The following is a 19,908-nucleotide window of genomic DNA, read 5'->3' as shown; positions in this document are numbered from 1 at the left end:
TGAACGCGCTGGCTGAGCATTAATAGGTTTTTGACTTGCTATAAAAACGTTCGCCCCTCTCAAACCACGCGCCCCTCTTCGAGCCGACCCTCTTCGCCAGAGACAAAGCATGTCAGAACAAGCGCGAAAAGCTTGGGAAACTACCAATGCGAATGAGTTGTCTTTTGGGCAGACAGATATAAAAAAATACAAAAAAATGAAAACCGAACTGAATGAAATCTCCCCCAACTTCGAGTCGTAGCAATTTGCTAGACAATGATTTGCCAGAGTGTTTTTTCTTCTCTCTAGTTGTTGTTGTTGTGGTTGCGACATAGAGGGGGTGTGTGCCGGGTGTACGACGACACGTAACTTTATTTTGACTTCAAGTTGGTCATGAATTTCTTTTCTTATTTTGACCATCTCTCGATTAGGTTTGTGCTGCGTATTGTAGTCTAATTGGCTCGTTGACTCCGAACTGTGGCTAATACGCTTGGCTACTGGCTTTACGTAATTGCCACAAGATGGGAAAATAATGCGATTTCATATATATGTATACACAAATATATATATATGTATACACAAATATATATATGTATATATATATATATATATTATATTACGATGTAGTTACCTGTGCTAACAACTTCCACCTGGCATTTTATTCTCCATTATTATCAGGCTCTTTTTCATTCCTCTCGTGTGCGGACATAAAGTGAACTTTATGTACATATATAAGCATATATACATACATACACATTCCTTATACATATATACTTTGTACGGCTGAATACTTTGCTATATACCAGATACAAACAATTCCATGAAACAATCTGCTAGATAGTGCAGAACATCGCGTTTAATTAAAAGCAATCATATGATATCGGTTTAATTGCTTGTTAATCAAATGAGAGATATATTTTCCGAATGTTAATGAATTAAATTCAATTCATTGTACAGTACTTAAACATATATTTGTACTTATTTAAGAATTTAAATACTCTTCTGTAATATTTTTAATTGATACAAAGACGACAGGTAATTCAATGTTCATGAATATTGCATTGCGCTCATGATTTAAGCCCTTTGAGCAATTTAACATTTTGTCAGCAATTAAGAACTCACCTGAAGCGGAAACTTCAGGAAACGGTTGACTTTTTACTCTTTATTACACATTTTTTAAATATACGTCATTTTCTAGTGGGAGAGAGGGCTAGACAGAGATAGGGAGTAGTGGGAGAAAGAAAGTGAAAGTTTTAGTTTTCTCTCTCCTTCTTCCTATCTCTGTCTTTATCTCTACCCTCTATCATTTTCTCTAAATTTCACTTTTACTATTATTCTGCTTCTCTCTCTTTCTCAACTTCTCCTGCCATCTTTCTCTCTCCATTTCACTCTTCCTTCCGTCTTCTCTCTAATTTTATCTATATTCTTTCTATCTGTTTTCTCCAAGTCTTCAGTGTGTTTACCTTTCCTTTTCGGTTTTGCTTTCTGCTCTTGTCTCTTTAGATCCTTTTCTCTCATTCTCTCTCTCTCTCTCTCTCTCTCTCTCTCTCTCTATTTCCCTCAATATCCCTACCAAGCCATATCCTCCCTCTATATCTGTAAGTCTGTCAATGTGATAAAAGCTCTTATAAATGTATATAAATTTATATACTCATACATACATATACATTATCATTATTACAAAAAGTATCAACAATCCGGCTTATTTATCTTTGGCGCCTTCCAGATAAATGTTTATGCACATCTAATTTATTGTTATATTTAAATGTTTATTTTTGTTGTTTGAAGTAGATAAAGGGAAAGTAAACACGAAATATTTATGTAAACAGATACATACATATGTATGTACGCATAATTTGTTAACGCCTCTTTCAGGCCATAATGTTTTATAAATAATATCATACTGAAATAATAACCTATCCAGTTGTCAAGTACAGCCAAACAACAGCCAACATTATTTATAATGATAGCTGCTCTTATCACAATTTGTAATTTGTCGAGTGGTAGCAACAGTTGTAGAACTGTATATAGACCGCAATGAACAGTTGACGAAGATAACATATTGGGCCCAATCTCTTGCAATTTGAATGCTTATCTATAAAAGTGAATATGCTTTATATCTACATATACCTGTATGTGTGGGTGTGGGTGTGGGTGTGGGTGTCTGTGTGTTTGTGTGTGTTTATATACAGTACAATCCTCTCCCCTATCGAATTTGTATTTACATTTCTCAACATGCTGTAATCAATTTTCCATTTCCACTGCGAATGCTACCTGTCCTTCATTTATCTATGCATTCAATCAAAAAGTCGACCTTAGTCAGTCAACGCTCGCTGCTTGACTTTGCTCTTATACTACTTGTACTAGTGGCGCCTACCTCTGCTCTGCCTCTCCTCTCCACTCTGCTCTTATTGCTGCAGCCTTTGCTTATTCATAACAAATTTGGTTTGAAATATTCACTGCCTAACCATTTGATTTACGTGTGTAGGGTATTTTGATTGCGATATGCAATGTGTGCACAGAAGTAATTCCTTCCACACTCACCACTTGCTCACTTACTATCTATTCACTAGAACGAATAAAAGCGATTCGAATCGAATTGAATTGTTTGGCTAAGCCACTCTCTGTATCAATAAATTCTCTTAGTCTGCTCTGCTCACATGCCTTCAAGGGTATTCCATCTTCCACACGCTGCAAGAGTATCATGAAGAACGGTTGTATTTCTTCTGTGTTTTCTTCGTATATTTTTTTTTTTACTTTACTTTACTTTTGCATTGATGTTGTTTGCATTTGCCCGACTCACACTTTATTTTTCTTTCGCTTACGTTTCGCTCCCTCTGCCCGTTATTTTTCTGGTATTTCTTTTCTGCAACGTTTGCATTCGCATACGCTTCGAGCTGCCTTTCTTCAATTTCTTGTTGCTCTCTTGCCATTCACTTGCTATTTTATTTGCTGATTTAATCGTGTCTTGAAGCTTCCTTCCTGTGACTGTTGCTGCCGTTTGCTGTTCGCGTCGCTGCCAGCGCCGGCGTTCGCGTCTACCTCGCCGTCATTCGCGTCGTCTCTCGTTCAATGGGCAATGGCGAAAAAAGGGGCAAGCGGATAGAATGGGCAAACGAATTTATAAGGCGTAATACCCGGCTACCGACACACATACTAATGAACATATACACACTCTCACTCACACTCACACACGCACACTTTCAAACACATAAAGACACATAATCAAATGTAATGCGCTGTGGGGCAAAGCCCGCAACTAGCAGCAACAGCTTTGCCCCGGCTAAAGATTACAAAATACGTGTGCGAAAAAGAGCGAAGAGTATGTGCCCAGACGAGTTGGCGATGCGCTACATACGAACATACATACACGTGTACATGCATACATACATATATTTAGCTTAGAAGTGGAATCATGTATTTCCTATGGAATTCTGGGAAATGTGTAGTCATAAAAAAGTTGCACTTACTGAATCAAAAGAAAGAGCATACCCATCCGATTCGTACAAAACCCTAAATTAAAATATTCTTTAGAAATTCAGCAATGCGTTAGTAAATTCCGGAAAAATGACTTGAAAGCATTTTAAGTACTTTGATGATGACGAGCCGGATTGACAACGATTATGACTGTAAGACTGGCAATTAAAAGACAGACGCACGAATTATGAACTTAGTAAATAATGTACTTAGTAAATAATGTACTTAGTAAATAATGTACTCATAATGTACTGATTACAAAAATAATCTATATTAATCATAGCGAATATTCTCGTATGCCTGCAAAAATCTTCAAGTATTCTCACCTAAATTCCTAGATCATCGCACACAGCATTTTCTGCTTTAACAATCAAATTCGAATATACATATTTTCAAGAGCCCCTAATAGTATTACGAATGCACACGCACACGCAAACGTAAATGTCTTTGACTTCTTGCTTATTCTTTTACCGCATTCTCATGCTCATTCTCTCACCCTATTCAGCTATTCTCTATGCTCGATTCTCATTTGTCGTAATATGTTTGTTTATTTATTTACACTTTCTCATTTGCCTGGCAAGCGTAAAACCTATTGAAAAACTAAAGCGTATTACGGCTGCCAGTGCAAATAAAGAGTGTGTACACACACGCACTCACACACATGCTCGAACACGCACACAAAGAGAAGTGCAGTGCGCTTTGTCTATAAGTCGTTCAACGTGTCGTATGCTTCATTTTGATGCCGTTGTCGATGATGTCGACGTTGACGAGTCAAGCGAGTATGTCAACCAGTAATAATCAGTTTCAAGGCAGCAAAGTTAACAATGCACATCACACACGCACACATGCACATATTCACACACACACATTGGTAAGCCCTTAACAATGCCTTGGCGTGCCACATGGCGTATGCGTTACATTTTGTCAGCTTCCCAAACATCTCAGGCGCCTGCAACCCTATTAAACGCACATTATGCAAAAACCAAAAAAAGAGTAAGCAAGAAAAAAAAAAAAAAAAAAGAATTGAAAAACTTTGCATTGCATACCAAATGGAGACATAAGGGTGCACTGAGCGAAATTTCCATGCCAACGCTGGCAGCGAAACGCGTTGACGCTGATGGCTGTCAAGCGATTCACTTTAGCATATGATGGTTTTAATAAGCGTCAAGGAATGTCGCATTTTAATCAAGCTTAAGTCAAAAGAAATTTCTGTCAGCGTGTGAAATATGATCGGAATTCTCTTTTAGTCGGGGTGTTTCGGAATTTATGATTAAGCATTTCAGTTAAAGTTGCTAACTTTGAATAGGCTTTACTTTGTTTGATTAAATTTGAATAACTTTTTAAGACGAGCCCAAAAGTTGGGGCTTATTTTCGAATAAGCGGCTATATATAGATAATGTAGGGCGGAATCGTGAGCTAGTGAATAGAGTGGGATAGAGACAGCTGTTAATTGGAAATGTTAAACGTACAAAGCTGTTCTCTGATATGATAACAGTAACTGTTAAATGAAAACTGTCGCTGTCAAAACTACAGTTATTAATATAACTACTACAAATACTAACTTTATGCCAAAGAGGATAACTACAAGTTCTTGTCAATTGGAGTAATCCTAACTGTTAACAGAAATTATTAATTATTCTATTATATATAATATGTAAACGAAAGCAAAGCCCATTTCTAGAATCTTAAACCTACTTTGGCAAGCACTCAAGCATCGTAAGAGTATGAAAGCTCATGTCAAATATAAATTAGAATAATTTAACAAAATATTGCACAATTTATGCTGATAATATGTAAAGCCAAAGTAAATTTGCATTTTTGTAAATTTAATTCTCCATGATAATGCAAATTCAAAGTAATTGTCAGAGATTCAATTATTTAACTGCGCTCATCTCAGAGAAGGATATACCCCACATGGCGAATATACCCATTTGATTTGCATACCCTCAAGCCCTTGAGTTTTTTTTTTTTTTTTTTGCTTTCGTATAAACAGTCTCACTTAACGTCAACGTCAACGTCAGCCTCAACGCTTCTTATCAAGCAAATTGAGCTCCTAATTCACACGCAACAAATAAATAAATAAATAAGTAAAAAAAAGTAAAGCAGCTACGTCAAATATTTGTTTATGCAGCCAGCACCAAGGAAAGCTGTAGACAGTGAGCGTGCATGTATGTGTGGGTGTGTATGTGTGTGTGTGTGCGGTCTTGTGTGTTTGCCGACGATGTCGCGCGCTTGACTGCAGTTAATGAAGCCAGCGCCGCACTAACTAAATTGACTTTATTGCTGTGAAAATGGGCGTGCAGCTTATTATTTGTAATTCTTTTTGTTGCCATTAAGTATGTATTATAATATTAATGTATATTTACAGACACACACACACATTGACACACTCAGAGACTCATTCATGCACGCACTCGAGTCGAGGCCTATTCAAATACTCATTGCCATCGCTCATTGTGCCTAAAAATATTATAAATAAAACATGGGCAAAGTCTTCATGCAGCCATGTGTGCTATAAATATGCACACACATATACGCATAATAAGCATGACTGCATTTAAATAAATAATTAGCAAAATTATGTATTTAAATATGTTAAGTTGAAATTAAATGAAATGTTTCATGCAATTACAAACAAACTGAAAATTTATTGCCAGCAAAATTGAAAAACTTGTCTCTCTGTTGTTTCTATATTGCTCTCTCTCTCCCTCTCTATATGTGTGTGTGCGGAAGAGTTTTTTATTTTATTTTATTTTATTTTATTTTATTTTATTTTATTTTTGGGTAGGTTTGTGGCAGCCCACTTAGCCCACTTCAAAACTTTTCAATGCCTAAATGATTTCTGCTGTTCGTAAATTTCTTTTTCCCAGCGTTTGTGCTTCACCACATTCATTCTATAAAACTCGCAGTTTGCGGTTCATAGACTTCCAATTCTCATAACTTTGTTCAAAGTTAATCGATTCTCGTTTTTCAAATATTTATCAATCTCAATTCTCAGAATCCATATTGCTATTATTATTATTTTTTTTTTTTAGAAACGTTTATGTAAGTTGTTTTTATCAAGAATTTAATGTTTTTCAAATACGATTGTTTTTTTAAATGGGTATTTATATTTAAATGACTAAAATTTATATTATATTTTTGCCAGAAATTGCACCTATGTTAAGTTTTCATTATTTCTTATAATTATAATTTATTAATTTACTTTAAAATTATAAATGTACTTATTATTTGGAACTCATTTACAATGGGAATGGGAATGTTGTACATGAATTTTGATTTATATGATCCTCTTATTACCTCTATTGTTTTAGATATACAAAACTATGTAAACAATTCGAGGTGCTTGAACCAGCAAATAGTGGAGCTGATTAAAGACAGTTCCGTGCTTATCATTTTGTATAGTCTTTTAGTTGACGTAGTACTCTGAGTATATTTGGATATATCTGGATATCTTTGGATTGCGGCTCTAAAACGCATGCGGCTTTTATTTTGTTTTTTTTTTCTGTTTTATTTATTTTGGCTTATTTTACTAGAATATTATTTTTAGAAATCATATCGTTTATGGAGCAATTAAAAAATACGAATGCAAAGGCATTGAGATTAGAGATATATATAGAAATTTTAGCGTTTTGTAAATACGAAACTTGTTTAGTAATTAGCGAGTATCTCCAGATGCTTATACATTTATATAGACACACACATTGTTATTCATATTTAGACTCATTCACGAAAGTGAAATGAGTATATTGGTTTTGTGCAATGTCCGTCTTGCTGTCCGTCCGTCTGTCCGTCTGTCCGTCTGTCCGTCTGTCCGTATGAACGCAATCTATTTCGGCGCTATTGAAGCTAGAGACTTGAAATTTGGAACACATACTCGTGTATATCTCCGATTTATAAAGTGTTAAAATTTTCCCGATCCGCCCACTAGGGGCGTGGCAAATCGGAAAATGCATTTTCCGATATACCAGAAATCATGTTTGTTGAAGAGCTAGAAAGCTGAAATTTGGTATGTAGGTCCGCGCCAACCACCCAAGATCACAAGCTATGGCGGATATATCTCCGCCCATTAGGGGCGTGGCAAATCGGACAAAACTGTATCTCCTAAAGTTATAAACCTAGAATGCTGAAATTTTGCACGTAAGCTAATGTTTTAATTCTATGAAGATGGGTGAAAAAATTATATATCTACGTCCCTTAGGGGCGTGGCAAATCGGACCTGAAGATATAGTGATTTTTCGAATTCTGCTATATTTTAGGCACTATTGATGCTAGAGATCTGAAATTTGGTATATATACGCGGGTTGATCACCCAAGTCCAACGAGCTATGGTAGATATATGTCCGCCCATAGGGGGCGTGGCAAACCGCAAAAGTTTATATCTCCTACAATTTAAGAGCTAGAAGCTTCAAATTTGGATAGTTAAGTTACTGGTAGCCTCCTCTATCGATGCCCCAAAAATAATTTTTAAGCCTCTTTAGGGGCGTGGCATATCGAAAAATACCCTGTAATTTTCACATTTTTTGAGCGTAAGAATTCAAATTTTGCATTTAGGTAACCGGTTACTCGTTCTAAGAACTGGCTAAAATTGAGGAGTCGACGGCCACTAGGGGCGTGGCAATCGGCATTTACAGTGCCCGTATCGCGACATTTATATGCGTCAGCCATCTATTTATGCATTTGTACATATAAATAAGCTTAATAGATATTCATAATACAAAAGGAAACATTTTTATGAATTTAAAAAAATTTAAAAGAAGCTAAAATAACAAAAATTTGCAATTTACAAAAAAGTGTTTTCCGCGGGATTTGAACTCGCACCCAACCCAAACAGCATGTTTGTCAAAATAGCTAAAATAATGGTCGTCGGCGCTTCAGCCTACAGCACCACCGCGTCGTTTCGATCAACAGAAGTTAAAACGAAATCACATTATTGTTATGACGCCACATAGCAAAGAAAAGCCAGAGTGGTGGCTGGAAATTCAAAAACAATGCAAAGACAAATCAATCGCAACGAGATTACATACACACATACAAATGAGCGCGTGTATAAGGCTGGAATGCTTGATGCTATGCGTGCAGACTTACATATATACATATGTATGTATTTGCATATATGTATTTGAGGGCTATTTAAGAAGAAACAAATTTAAACTTATAAAATTATTCGACTAAGAAAATGAAAAGTATTAAGTGCCATTCAGTCAAGCTCGCACCTTCCCAATAAAATATCTATTTTATAAAAAACGAAAAATGTATGAAAAAAAAAAAAAAAACATAGTAGAGGTTCGAACCTCCCTACTCTAACGTTACTTGCGTCGCCCTTAGCACCCGCGCCATTGCTTTGCTCGAGCACTCAGCTGCTAAAATAGAATAGCTTAATAAGAGAGCGTCATCAGACAAAACTACAGTAACGGCTAGAAAGTCCAGAAATCAATCGAAATTCTAAGAATGTGAGAAAAGGCGCGCTTCTGTCTGTACGCATAGAATAGACGATGAGTGTGTGCACATGTATAGTAAAATCGCGCTGATCTGCTGCTAGCTTGAAGCCGGTATCCAATATATGGATATAAATACATGTATATTATTAAAAGTCAAAATTGTATAAATTATATACATATGCATGTAATTTGAATGCAATTATGCAATGATCATAGCAATAGCTATCGATGATTTTCCCATTTTAAATGGGATCATGCCCTGTTTTTTGTTGCGCACTAGACTTGAAAATTGCACTATATACTCTGGTTGACAGCGTTTGGGCTGTGAATGAGTCTTCTGCAATCGGTATCGCCCGACTGCAACGTTCTTACTTGTTATCATTGCAGTTGTTGATTATGCAATAAAGCTTAAATAGATTAGAGGATTAGGGGCTGGTCTAGAAGCTCTATAAGAAAACATTCATTCATTCATTCACGTTATAATTTTGATATGATGCAATTTTAGAGTTGTTTAAGCTAAGCTGCTGCCTCGGTTAAAGCTGTGATTCACATTAAAAAAAAAAACAACTTTAGTTCTTTATATAAATAGCATTTCTCTTGCGACTTTCCAGTACAATGGCCCTGATCACCCTCCCTCTCTATCTCTCTCTCTCTCTCTCTCTCTCTCTGTCACAGCAACTACAAACGACTTTCCCAGCTGTTCGGCACTTAAGATTAATGTACTTACGTACATTACGTACAATAGACTCTTTTGTTCGCTCACATTTGTAATCTGAGCGTTTCATCTCGATTAGACGATTTTGTTTTGGCCTCTGAAAACTGAGGCAAAAGCTAACGGAAATTGAAACACGCCTAATTATTATTAATTTGCATGACACGCAGGCGCCGTTCAGTTAGCGTCTATATATATAATACTATATATATGTTAGTTGACTGTCAACAATAGACCAAAACAAATTTATCGATGAGAGGCTGCACACACACACTCACATACAGACTTAAGCACAACAATTGTGATCAATGAGCTGACGCGACACTGTATACAGTGGTGCCTCGTCGTCGTGTACACGTCACAAGTGCGTGTCACTGTACTTGAGCCGCCCTCCATTGAATGAGGCATTCGGCATTGAGTGCGCCGCCTGGCCACGGCTACTCCAATATAGCCAACAAATTAGGCTTGACATCATCTCTCGGTCTTGTTTGGGTGTCGATTCACTGGCCATTCACACACGGCTTATGATAGCTGCTCTATTTCTTTGCATACCCTGTAAGCAGACGTCAAGTGGGGTATATTAGTGGTAGTGATATTTGCATGATATATATTGAAGACCTGCCTTTTGTGTGTGCTCTGTATACATACAAGTTGCTTGGATAATTAAAAAATATTTTGAAATAATCATAAACTAGCTGACCTCACACCAAATATTTATATATAGAAGCTGCCGGAAATTCCAATAAATATGCCTAGAGGGTATTCTATAGCCACACTACATTTTAATTGCATTCAGCAAAGCTCAATATAAATCATTAGTTGATATATGCACATACATGTTTATGGCATTAGTAGAGTAAATAAATATAAAATACATATTTTTACAGGGTATCTGCGATTTGAGTTGCTGTGCACTAGCTGCTAATATTATATGGAAGTAATGCAGATAAATAATTAATTGAACTCAACTCAAGCGATTCACCTCTGCAATAATTTTACAGAGCATCTCATAGTCGAGCTGCATTGACAACTGCAATTAGTTGAGTTTTCCGTATATTAATCGTAAACGCTTTTGCACAGTTTTTTGATTGCTTTAAATTGTTTAAGCTCGATGACAATTCAGCAGTTGGCGTCAGCTACTCATGTGTGTGTGAGTGAGTATGCAAGTGTGTATGTGAAAGTGTTTATCAGCGCCTTTTTAATCGCCACAATAGATTTGACATTCAGTTAACAGAAGGCGGCTCACTTGCTAAGCTTTGCCATTGACTTGCTACACAGGAACTCCCAGCAGGTACATACATATATGTATGTATATAGATGTGTGTGGGGGTGTGTGTGTGTCTTAATGTGTCTGCATGCATGTATTGCTGTGTGGGGGTCAGTGTCTGCCCCAAGCTGAAATATTTGCACAAATTACACACAGGCGTAGACAGCGCAACGCTGCAAAAAGCAAAGCAATTTAAAAATTTACGACATTCTACAGTCATTACACCTTACGGCGTCTCCTCTGCTTGACCACGCCCACTTACGTCAAACGCCCATGCGAACATTCGCATACAACTTCCGCAAAAAACTTTCGGTTTTCTGGGTTTTTTTTTTCTTTTCCTTTTTTTTACTCTTTTGATTGTATGCAAGTTTTTATTTCATTTCTTGTCCAAAACTCTGGGAAAAAACGCGTTCAAATGGACTCAAACCTCATACTTCCCCTGAACTCCAACTTCTGGTAGTCAACGTTGTCGCTTGGCTTAGCTATCAAAAAGAAAAACCCGAGAATTAGTCATGTCTACTGGCAAACCTATAGATACTCTGCAATTAGCGAAAATTTAAGGCAAAGGCAATAGTTATGAAGGTATTTTAAAAGAGATTGACAATATGTAAAAACCAAGAGGATCGAGAGAATCAAGATCAATATTATATATTGACAATCGACTCATAGTATCGTCCATATAAATTCCTTCACATATGTACGTCCAATTCCAAAATAGTCATTCACTTTCCTAGTTCATTAATTGCACCGTACAGGGTATGGAAACAGTGAAATTTTTGCTGGCCTTATCGGCGATTGGTCTCTTCAGGCCTGGCCGAGTGCTCCATATGTTCGCCTGTGGTTGACTGGGAAGTGCGAGTATTTGCATTATTGCGAATTCCCATTAGAGAATTATAATGGCGGGCACTTTGGTTCGGTTGAGTTGTAACACAGCTGTAGGAGCCAGTGCCCAGGCACTTAACCTACCATTCGCCCAAGCTCTCAAATTCGAGTGTTATTTATTAGCTGCACTTAGACTATGTGTGTGTGTGTGTGTGTGTGGGAGGTAGAATTTATATAATGTCGAATAATTTAGTTATAGCAAACGTGAGCTATCTGTACTGTACTGCGTACTAAGAAGAATGTGTTGAAAGAAATTATGTAAAGTGCGTGTTTCAAAAATGTTCAATATTTATATAAAATAGCAAATTTCAAGCATTTAATGAATATAACTAGAAGAAGAGAAAGAAAGGAAGTAAGAAATAAATAACAATTAAAATGAATATTTTGTAAAACAAGATTAAGAAAAACAAAAAGAAGAATTCAAATTGAAACTTAGAATGATTATATAAAATAATTTTAGTTTTAAAACAAATTAAAATGAGTTTAAAAATACATTTTGTTATTTAATTTCTTTCGACCTCACAAAAATTTAAAACTAGATAACAGGTAAAAGAAATTGCACACAAATTTTATTTAGTTTAATTTATTAAAAAAAAAAAACATATATATTTTTATATATTTAAAATAAGTAATACATTATATATATATATATATATATATATATATATATATATATATATATATATATATTTTTTTTTTTTTTTTTTTTAATTATTTTATAATTATTGGTATTTGGTGGTATCATATCGTATATCAAATGTCAGAGTCTCTGTTGTCGTCAGGCTTCGCTCAGTTATTTTGCTCAACTTATGGTTCTCAAACGCTGGTTCCGCGTTCCCATTTATTCAATGTTGTTGTACAGCATTTTATGTGCCACCCTCACACACTGCTCCCCATCCCTTCTCTAGTGACTTGAGTTGAAATTGAAATTGAAGGACATGCCGACACATCCTTACCCTCCGCATCTCTCTCCCTCTCACTCAGTCTCTCTCTCTCTCTCTCTCTGTGTGTTTCTCGCTTTGCTTCTACTGGCACTTAACAGTTTCTTGTTGACGCTTTTGCTTTATGAAATTCAAATTGAAATTGAATTTGAATGTGGAATGCGGAATTCCGGTCTTATTTTGACTCGAGCGTAAAAACTAATTAATTATACGTGCAAATTGTGTGATAAATGCCATTTCTATGCAGCCGGCCGCGTCTAGCCCAACCCGCTGCCTGGTAATGTCTATTGTTTATTTTACACTCCATCTTTTTCGCTTTGCTGTGCAAATATGGTTTTCCAACATGCTGGGGCGCTTGTTATGCAGATTTCCATTGATTTTCTAGGCTGGCAGGCTGCCTGTGGTGGGCGTGGCATAACAAATTATTCAGATGCTGCACTTGGCTGACCACATATTACAGCAACAACAACAACAACAATAACAACATCAACAGCAACAAGAATAAGTGTCCTTGTGCTCGATAGCCAGCTGCAGCTTATTTTGGAGCACATCTATTTTCATGCCGTACGCCCACATATTGCCGCCTCCACCGCCCCCTACTCATGTGAGTGCATTATTTTTGCATGCCGCGACATCTACGCATCTTGTTCGTGCTGCACCCGCACATGAATCACTCATGAAAATATTTTAATTATGCGAACAGACAACGCATCAGCTTGTTACAAATTCAAATAGATCGCGTATCGAGTGTGGATCGGCGGGACTGCAATTAGCTATCGTGGGGTGGGGTGGGGTGGGGTCGGGCGGCGCCACGCTCACTTAGTGCTACGAGGCATTCAATTTATTTGAACTTGTGCCGCATCCAAGTGCCAAGTCCTTTAGAATTAATGTTGCCAATTGAACTTGACCCAAAATGCGAATGAGAATAACATAAGACAAACAGAGAAAAACCGTAGTGAACTTTTCTCTTCTATTGTACTTGGAGGCTGTGCTCAAGAGCAAGATGAATAATAAAATTATGTGCAATGAAAATCGGAAAAGCTGCACAGCCTATTTACTGAAGGCTTCAGACACCCAATTGCCCAGACGAGTTGCATTACAAATTGATTGCTTAGCTGCCTTGGCAACACTTGCCAAAATATACAAATAAGAATCGGGTGTTAGCGACTGCATGATACATGACTCATGATTTACAAAAGAGTTGAAGCAACTTTGGTGTATTTTAGAAGGGTTACTCAAAGCTCAACTATTGGGCTCTAAGGTGCGTAACATGAAAATGTGTAAAATATATATGTATATATAAGACAGAAGGACAGTCAGGTGGGCGGTTATCAAGATGGGCTGATGACGCACGTCAAGGCCGATGGACGACCATTGCACAAAGCCATTATACCCTTTTCACTTAGCGAACGAGCATCATAAATTGCCCAGCAACTCACTCAATTTTCCCTGGCTGTTCGTTATTTATGGCAGAAGGCCTGAGTATGCATGCAGCACAGCAGAAATTAAATTGTTCATAGTTCAGCTCAGGCATATGCTTAATCAATTCACTTTCAGCTGATGATAAATTGAATTTATTACGATTTTGTTTGTTATTAATAAACAATTTTCCTCGAATAGATTTCAAGTAAATTAAACATGTATGCTTCACTAGTATATATGTATGTATATACTCAAGCAAAGCTGCTAATGCACATTCGAGAAGTCTTTACTCTGTTGTGCTTTGTAATCTGATATTCTGATAACAATGACTAAATACAAGATTCTTGTAAAGTCTTTAATTGGTGCCATACGTTCGGTGTTGTCTTCACAACACAAGCAAACGAAAACAACTTTTGTAATACTCAGAGTATACTTCTATTATATTCACAATCCTCTTGAAAAATGCTAGTTGCACAAGTGAAATATTTGTAGCAGCAATTAGAAGAAAACTTGTAATGAAAAGCAACTCACTGCAGCTACACTGCGAGAAAAATTGAACGTATGTTAGCGAAAGTAAAGAAATTCGAATGAAATTGGCGAGAGAATAGATTAAGAAATTATTCAATTTTACGTAAAAATGTTTTCTTATTCATAATATCCATTAAATGAAAAGTTTTTGAGTCAGAACTAATTTTAAAAATGAAAATACATTTTTAAATTAAATTAAATCAATTTCATTTATGATAATTCTTTAGTTAATATGACTATTATTTTACTTAATATGTAAATTAATTAATAAAACTTGAATTCTAATTCAAGTTGTACATCAATTTAGAATATTCACAAATTAAAAATCTTAAGAAAATATTCATTCAAAAATATTTTCATTCCAACTGCACAGCTAATTACTTTCAATATATGCACTCTATAGGACTCCTAACAGACACACGGACAGACACTAGCTGCAATTTGCTGTGCGCACTTAATTATGTGTGACCCACATGTGACCAGTCTAAGTGTAGTATATCCCATTGCTCCCATTTTGCAGACTGAGTAGAAGCATTCATCTCTTTGGCAACTAGTGCAGATGTGGCTGCCACACCCCCTCCTCCCCCTTCCCCCCCTTGCGCATGCAGCAGACATCAGTGAGCCTAGTCTCGGTTTTCGTTTGATATCAAAATGCATTCATGTTTAGTTTTGTAATTAAAAGTGTAATTCTAGCAGCACGCACAAGCACCTGAGAGGTGAAGCAGCGGACAGAGCAACTTGTTAGAGCAGCAGTGGTTGAAGAGAGAGGGGAGGGAGAGGGATCAGGTAGCATTAGCATGCAAATGTATGCGCTCCAGTGTCGAGTGGCAAAAGAAACATTCAAGGTAAACTCAACACACTCACACACACACACACACACACACACACACAGCTGCAATTACATTCGAGTGCTTTTGCCTGCGCCATGTTTGATAAGTACAACGCAAAAAAATTGTTGCATACTTTTGAGCGCCGGGGAAAAATGCCAACGGCTGCTGCGACGCTATCTGGAAATGTAAATGGAATTGTGTATATGGAAATGCGATGGTGAATGTGACTGTGAATGTAAATTTAATTGCACGCACACTTGAAGCTGTTGCTGTTGCTGTTGCTGTAGCTGCTGCTGACACTCCTACAAATCTATGCGCCCCACCACAACCACAACCACAACCACAGCTGTAGATCCTCTCACACTCTGACCGGTCTCTAACCGCAATAGCTCGTTGCGGGCCGGCTGTCAGTCAATCATATGAATTACGTCACTTGTCGCACAGTTGTCATAAAAAGTTTGCGGCATCCTCTATTCCTGCGTCCGTATAATATTTTTAAAATGTTTATAGTTGAAATATTGTTGACCATTTCTCTAGAGCGCGCCTTCTGTTAGCTTCCTTCCCTCGCAACTTCCTGTCACGCTTCGAGGGCATCAGCCATATAAGCATGATTGCTACTGCTGCTGTTGCTCAAGTTTGTTGTTGTTGCCGCTCTTGTTGTTATTGTTGTCTGTGTTTCATTCGAGAGGACGTGCAGGAAATTCGAGCAACGCAGAAAAATCCATTTACGTAATTACTTCAAGTTAACTTTTGCCGCGCTGAGCGTCCCCTAAGGTTGCCACTTGGGTCTTGGCCATATATTTTATGGAAGAGTTGAAATTGCTAGCCAACATCTCTTTCAGTTGAGTCCTTTTATTATTAAATTATGACACAGCATTGCTTATTGCTTTATTGGAAATCTTTTCTCGCCACGCCTTCTCTCTTGCCACCAAAACTTCTTAGTCCCTGTCCTGTCGTCGGCCCATCCTAATTAGATAGAGGCGGCGCTGCTCACGCATATTGATTATGGAGGGGCCGGCGAAACTTTCGCAATGTCTGCGCCCTTAAGCTCTTGTCCTCAATTATTGCAGAATATCAAAACAGTTATGACCTTTATTAGACAGTTCGGAAACTGTTCGAGCGTGTGTCCGTCAAATCCAATTAAATATGAAATCAAATATCTCTGCTCAAGGTTTTCTTTTCAGCATAATTTGATTAGTTTCATTAGCAATTGTTTTTATTACTTTTATAAAATATTGAATTTTCCAAGTATTTTGTCTGTGTTGGTTAAAAGTAATTAAATTTTACTGAACTCTTTCGGATTAAGTTTACATTTCCAAATAACTAATAATACTTTGTTGTACGTATGACCTTACCACATATATATGTATATTAATTTGCCTTCAGCTCTCAACGCAAGTCCTTATGATGTAAGGCAACACTTGGGCAGCCAACCAAGAAGCGAGGCAAACACAACAAGCTGGGCATTTGAAGCGCCAACTGGCACAACAAAAGCCAACTGAATAGGCAGAGTAGTTGGTAACAGCACCTGGGAGCAGACACGCACACACACACACACACACACACATCCTTCAGCTAGAGGCCGAAGCCGACGCTGACGCCGGCAACGACGCGTCCAACAAGTTGCCATCAACGCCCTTTTGACTGACTCCCTCCCAGGCGCAGAGACAGAGACAGCAGCAAAACGGCAGCCGTGGATACCAATACGCTGCGCAGTTCAGCTACTGTGAAAGCGACGCAGTTGACGCCGCTGTCGACGCCGCTGCCGCCGCTGACGATTTGTCAGCCGCCAGCACCAACGCCGCCTTATCAGCGGCTGACCAAAGCGTTGCAATGCGATCCCAGATGTGGACACGAGGTGAGTGCCAATAAAGAGTTCAGCTTCAGCCTGCGGTCACCCAACTTTGATGGTTGGTTTCGGGTGGTTTTGGGTGGTTTTGGGTGCTTTGGGTGGTTGCGCGCGGGTTTGATTGTGGTTGGCCGTTGATTGTGCTCTCTGTTTGTAGCTGACGTCACAGCCAGGAGCGAAATTGATTAGAATAGAGTTGTGTCCGTCGGATAAATAAAACTTTTCATAAGTTCCACTGGCAAAGGCACACATTTTATTCAAGTTGTAAATAGTTTTGCTTATGCGAGGGTGGTAAGAAAAACTTGCGAACTTTAAGTGAATATTATAGTATATGGTACTCAATTGATTTTATTGTATTGAATATTGTTGAATATAATATACATAAATATATTATTTTTATAACAGAAAACTTTCTTCCGAGAAGATTTGAAAATGAACGTTTGCTTTGTTTTAAACTTAACAAGTAAGAAGGCTCCAGTCGAGACTGCTCGACTAGGAGATACCCTGAACCCTCCAAACTGATATTCTAATCATTCTGGACTTCTTTTATGCACACATACATACACATGCACGTATAAGCACGCGCTTTGCAAACTGCGCAGCTAGCAGCGGCTGCGCTTGGGCTGCACTGCAGTGTGGGCAATATAACGAGAATTTATTTGTTGAATAATTTCTTTTGTAGACATACGATCTTAATGAAACTTTTAGAGCGTAATCATATGGCTTAAATGTGTGTACATTTCAAAGCACAAGTCTCTAGTACTTGAAATGCGTTTTTTACAAATTGGGGGCGAAGGGGGCGTGGTATCCAAAATCTGTAAATTACAAAATCTTTGTATCCATTAACTTTATATACAACGCAAATTTGAAGTCTCCAGGTCTAAAAGTGTTCAAAATAAGCTGAAAAAACATTGTCGATTTTTCGATTATTCTCGATAAAAAAGTTATCGGATGAGTTATCGAAAAAATAAAGCAAACTTGTACTGCCTATGGTATACACGAGTATGCTTGCCAAATTTCAGCTCTCTAGCTCTTATATCTTCTGAGATCCTTTTGCTCATACGGACGGACGGACGGACGGACGGACGGACAGACGGACAGGGCTATATCGACTCAGCTCGTCGTCCTGATCAAGAATATATATACTTTATGGGGTCTGCGATGATTCCTTCTGCCTGTTACATACTTTTCACAAAACCATTATACCCTGATTTCCCATTTTCAATGGGTTCAGGGTATAAAAATGGGATAGACACATTTAAAATCATAAAAAATAAATATATATATAATAATAAATATATGAAATTTAGTCAATAATAATATGCAACAAAAAGATGATAAAAATATAAAATTAGTCAATAAAATGATTTTATTTGAAGGAGCCTAAATGTAGTCCAAAAAAATTTAGCTAAGTCCAAAGCAACTTAGATTTATAGGTAGTCAAAGAAGTCAATTGAATAACTGTCGTGGAAGCTCTATACACAAATTCTAGTTTTGTTTATATATACACCTTATATATTATGTGTACATATAACAAAGTCAAAAATAGATATTTGAGTTGACTTTGAATAACATAAACACAAGGCTTTAGGTAAATGCCTCATACCTGGTTGAAGCAACTTGTAGTTTCCGTTAAAGTACTATCAATAAACAAAAGTTTGTTAATTTAAATAATATAAATAATAATGATACGATTATGCTATAATCTCAAAGCAAACTAATTGACCGTGACCCTAGTCTAAGCTGAGTTAGCCAATGCACAAACCAAACAGCTGCCGTTGCTGTTGCCGTCGGCGTCGACGTTGGCGTCGCTGCGGCAGCGCTGCAATTATGTGGTGGTTCAAGGCTAATTTTCTTGCGCCCCCATGAACAGAGGCAGGCTGTGTGTATGTGTTTTGGTGCAGGTGTGTGTGTGTGTGTAAGTGCGGGTGTGTGCCTGCGCTCATTCATCGCTTTTGGCTTTGTTGCTGTTGTTTGTCGTCGCTTTGTGTGCATACGAAATGCGCGTGTGGCAAATGTAATTCCGCCGCATTACGTATACGCCGCGTACTGCACGGCGTTAATTAACGTTGGCCCTGCGACTGCAACTGCCGTTGTGGCTGCTCGGTCTGCCATTTTAGCTTAAGAAAAGCGCCAAACACAAAAGCAGCCGCACTCTGCTCCAATTACATTTAGCCAAATTGTGGAACGGCTTGACCTTGGCTAACCATAAGCCCGCCTAAGCAAATGAGCTTGAGCTCACTCAAAAATCCCACATACGATGTCATAAGTGAGTGTGCGTGAGTGTGTGTGTGTGTGTGTATTTGTATGTGTGTTTGCTCTTGACCCTCGCCTAAGTTGATTATACGACGAATTGCATTTGAGACATTTGTCAAATTCCTTGTAATTGCATTAGTAAGTCAATTACAATCGTTGCTGCCTTTTATTTTTTTATTAACTCAAGTTGCCAGAGAGCTCTTGAAAAATATTCGCCCCCAGTTGCAATATAAATTCTTCCAACTGCTGTCAGAGATGTCAGCTCAATCAGCATTTACGCTTTTGTGGCTGACATAAGCTGGCTGGCATAAGATCTTATTAGAA

The 19,908-nt window shown here is 37.6% G+C and overlaps 1 protein-coding gene across 3 annotated transcripts in view; it reads left to right on the top strand.

Moving 5' to 3' along the window:
* The window catches only part of LOC108610073 (serine/threonine-protein kinase NIM1), a 28,228-nt gene that overhangs the window by 4,188 nt on the left and 4,132 nt on the right, over positions 1-19,908 (top strand). The window contains exon 1 of one of the 3 annotated variants that reach the window (XM_018001910.2): positions 17,129-17,337. The exons of 1 other annotated variant lie outside the window; for it this stretch is intronic. The gene's annotated coding sequence lies outside the window, so the exon portion shown is untranslated. Of the gene's footprint in view, positions 1-17,128; positions 17,338-18,012; positions 19,598-19,908 lie in introns of those variants that run through there. One more of the 3 variants, XM_089463963.1, reaches the window with a different exon arrangement.

This window comes from Drosophila arizonae, chromosome 3 (assembly GCF_054131065.1).
Source record: "Drosophila arizonae isolate 15081-1271.41 chromosome 3, UAZ_ARI_1.0, whole genome shotgun sequence".
NCBI classification, from domain to species: domain Eukaryota; kingdom Metazoa; phylum Arthropoda; class Insecta; order Diptera; family Drosophilidae; genus Drosophila; species Drosophila arizonae.
This window is presented reverse-complemented; position numbering and strand designations above follow the sequence as displayed.